The 4,202-nt window shown below is 45.9% G+C and overlaps 1 pseudogene; it reads right to left on the bottom strand.

The window, feature by feature from the left end:
* Positions 1-3,386: 3,386 nt before the first annotated feature.
* LOC116071040 lies at positions 3,387-3,823 on the bottom strand (annotated as a pseudogene).
* Positions 3,824-4,202: the final 379 nt, after the last annotated feature.

Genomic DNA, 4,202 nt, shown 5'->3' with positions numbered 1-4,202 from the left:
ATGGATTAATGTCTTTCTTTCTTCTGTGTTTTGGGTAGTTCTCAAAAAAGTGAGTTCTCACTCCTGTGGTGCCTAACTAGTTCCTGCACCATCAAGTTGTGAGAAAGAGAGGCAGCCTCTTTTGAAGCAATAGACAGCCTTCACCAAGCAGACTCGGCTGCCCAGTCTTGGACTTCTCGGGTTCCAGAGCAATCAACCAAAATAAACAAGTAATTTGGACCTCGGGTAGTCTCTTTAATGATGGAAAACTGAAAGGTCCCGAGTGTGAGACTCAAGGGGGATAAATGGGCAGATCATCCCTTCAGGTGAGAAGTTCATTGTGGGCTGAAGAGATGGCTCAGCAGCTAAGAGTGTATGTTGCTCTCCCAAAGGTCCAAAGTTCGATTTCCAGCACCTGCATTAGGCAGCACACTCTAGTACAGCTTTGTGTATAATTCCAGCTCTATGAGATGTAACTCTTTTGACCTCTGAGTCACGAGTGCTCTCTCTCTCTCTCTCTCTCTCTCTCTCTCTCTCTCTCACACACACACACACACACACACAGAATAAAAAAGGTCTTTTTTTAAAAAAAAGATTTATTTATTTTATGTGTATGAGTACACTGTAGCTGTATAGATGGCCGTCAGCCATCATATGGTTGCTGGGAATTGAACTCAGGACGACCCCGCTCGTTCTGGCCCCGCATGCTCTGATCAGGCTAGCTCTGGTCCCTCTTGCTCTGTAGCAGTTTTCAGACACACCAGAAGAGGGCGTCAGATCTCATTACTGGTGGTTGTGAGCTACCATGTGGTTGCTGGGATCTGAACTCAGGACCTTTGGGAGAGCAATCAATTCTCTTACCAGCTGAGCCATCTCACCAGCCCCCATAAAGAAGGTCTTAAAAATAAGTTTATTAAATGAATTATTAACTTCATAGGCATGCACATAGCATCATAACAGGGCTCTTAGGAGAATTCTGGCCCATGAGGACTTTTTTTTTTTTTTTTTAATTTTTTTTATATGTATGAGTACACTGCAGCTGTACAGATGGCCACGAGCCATCGTGTGTGGCTGCTGAGAATTGAACTCAGGACCTCTGCCACCCCCGCTCGCTCCAGCATAATTCACTGTAGCTGTCTTTAGATGCACCAGAAGAGGGCATCAGATCTCATTACGGGTGGTTGTGAGCCTCCATGTGGTTGCTGGGATTTGAACTCAGGGCCTTCAGGAGAGCAGTCAGTGCTCTTACCCGCTGAGCCATCTCACCAGCCCGAGGACTTTTTTTTATTTGAAGAATTATTTGTCGGATACACAGGAAGTTTAGCCCGAGGTCATCTTAGCTTCAGATCGGTAACAGCTTAACTCTCCATACCCGGACATACTGTCAGAGTTTTATCAACACAGGGGCAACAATATTCAGCTAAAGCTAATTTTCTAGGACTTGAAACCTAACAGACACCTTTCACTGTCCCTTCAGATTGCCTCTGCCCTTGATTTTGCCCTGAAGTATCTCCTTCCATCTTCACTAAACAGACTTTCCATGCTCTTTGTCTGCAATACTTCAGGAAACTCTTAAGCCTCTGCCTCTAACCCTCCCTCTTGGCAACCCAGACATGCACAGAATGTCTGTGCACAGAATGTCTCACTAGCCTTGGCTTTGCATCTCTTAGAAAACATTGCCAGGGCTGGCGAGGTGGCTCAGCGGGTAAGAGCACTGACTGCTCTTCTGAAGGTCCTGAGTTCGGATCCCAGCAACCACATGGTGGCTCACAACCACCCATAATGAGATCTGATGCCCTCTTCTGGTGCGCCTGAAGACAGTTACAGTGAATTACACCGGATGGAGCAGGGCCAGAGTGGGTGGGGCTGGCAGAGGTCCTGACTTCAATTCCCAGCAGCGACACATGTGATGGCTCACGGCTATCTGTACAGCTACAGTGTACTCATACACATAAAATAAATAAAAATAAAATCTCTAAAAAAAGAAAAGAAAACATTGCCCTGTTGCTCACAGAGTGCAACACCTCCGTGTCTCTATTAGTTACTCATTGCTGTGTGACAAGTTACTTCCGAAAGTTAGTGACTTATTATAACAAAAAGATATTATCTTTCCAATTAGAGAGATTGGCTCAGCAGTTAAGAGCACTCATCAGTCTTGAAGAGGACCAGGGTTTGGTTCCCAGCACACACATGGTGGCATACGACCCAGGCTTTCTGCCTCTGTGAACACCAGACACAAATGCAGTGCACATACATAAATGCAGGCTACCACTCATGCACTCACAGATAAACAACTAAATCGCCGGGCAGTGGTGGTGCATACCTTTAATCCCAGAATTTAGGAGGCAGAGGCAGGCAGATTTCTGAGTTCAAGGCCAGCCTGGTCTACAGAGTGAGATCCAGGACAGCCAGGGCTATACAGAGAAACCCTGTCTCAAAAAAAAGCAAAAAAGAAAAAATGGCTTTAAATAAATAACTGAATCTAAAGATTAAAACAGAAGACCAAAAAACAAAAACAACAACAACAAAGATGTATTATCTCATTTTTTCCTGGATCAGAACTCCAGGCATATCTTAGCTGAGCCAGTATCTTTTCTGGCTCAGGGTCTCCCTGGGGTCAAGACATTGGCCATGGACATAGCTATCCTCAACCTTGAATTGTTCTAGAAGAATCTCTTCTAAGATGGATGGCTCACTCAGATGGAGAGCACGTTGCAGCTGGCTGTTAGCAGGAGACTTTATTTCCTCCTCCATGTGAGCTTCTTCCTAGACCTTCTGCATCCCCATGACAGGGTAGCTGGCTTCCCACAAGCAGACAGAAAAGTGGCTACTCCTTCTTCAACCTAGTCCTAGACGTGCTAGCCCATCCCTCCAGCTGTATTCAGTTGCTGAGTCAGTCATCAGTAATTCAAGGATGAGCAAATCACTTACAGCTGGCCGAAGGATGTGAACAGGTTCACAAATGAATGCTGGGCAGCCGCTGGCATTTGGAAAGGGCCAGGATCATATCACAGACTCCAGTCATGATACAAAAGAGGTGTCTTTGAGTCAGGAACTTAACTCTGCTGCAACAGGCTTTGAGAGCAATAGCAACCCTTCAAAGAATACCAGAGAAATGGAATATGGTGTGTCAACTTCACCTGAACCATCTTCTTTTTTTAATTTTTATTTATTTATTTATTTATTTATCTATTCATTCATTCACTCATTCATTTATTTATTTGTTTGTTTTTTCACGACAGGGTTTCTCTGTGTAGTCTTGGCTGTCCTGGAACTCACTCTGTAGACTAGGCTGGCCTCGAACTCAAAAATCCTCAAACTCAGAAATTCGCCTGCCTCTACCTCCCAAGTGCTGGGATTAAAGGCGTGCGCCACCACCTCCGGGCTTTAATTTTTTATGAATGAAGCAATTTATTAACCCAGCATCCTTTGTCCTAATGCTTCTTATTGGCAGCTGCCACCTGTCCAGCGATCCTTTCCAGATCTCTCTGTCCCTGAGGTGTTAGCTTGTGGCCCCCATCTTGGTCCTTTTCCACCATTTTCAGCCCCTCCAGGACTTGGAGGACCCAGAGCCTCTGCTGAAATGGCTGGGCCTGACACCATTTCTCTTCTGTCCTCCGTAGATCTTGGTCATGAAACCAGCCCCTGCACCTCCACGGAGATACAGGTGCCTTGCTGTGGAAGCAGCTTGTGTGTAGAACCAGTTCTCATCATATAGGGCAAGCTCTTTGTTTGGCTAGCTTGACCATTCAGAGACTTTCAGCTTCCCAGACTTTTCGAGGAAGGCTACCAGAGCTCTGACAAACTCCTGCTGGTTAACATCTTTTACAGTAACTCCAGGCATCGTGCGCAGGCATCGTGTGGCCAGGGGAAAGGGGCTGGACAATCTTCTGGACCCCCAAATTAAACCACCTCACCAACATCAGCCTTTTTCCATGTAGGGAAATCAAAAGAAGACAATGAAAAATAAACAAAAAAGGCAATGACCTAGGTGTGGTGGCACATGCCTTTAGTCCCAGCACTTGGGAGGCAGAGGTAATGCAAACCTGTGAGTTTGAGGCCAGCCTGGTCTACAGAGCGAGTTCCAAGACAGCCAGGATTACACAGGGAAACCCTGTCTTGGAAAACCAAACGAGGAGGCCAGGGGTGGTTGGATGTGGGAGGACAAAACAAAAAGTGATGTTTCAGCATTTGCTAATGGAAGGAGTCGTTGGCATATATGG

The sequence above is a fragment of the Mastomys coucha genome, unplaced genomic scaffold, assembly GCF_008632895.1.
Source record: "Mastomys coucha isolate ucsf_1 unplaced genomic scaffold, UCSF_Mcou_1 pScaffold22, whole genome shotgun sequence".
In the NCBI taxonomy this organism is placed as follows: Eukaryota; Metazoa; Chordata; class Mammalia; order Rodentia; family Muridae; genus Mastomys; species Mastomys coucha.
Note: the sequence above shows the minus strand (reverse complement) of the source record. Positions and strands in the feature narration are given on the sequence as shown.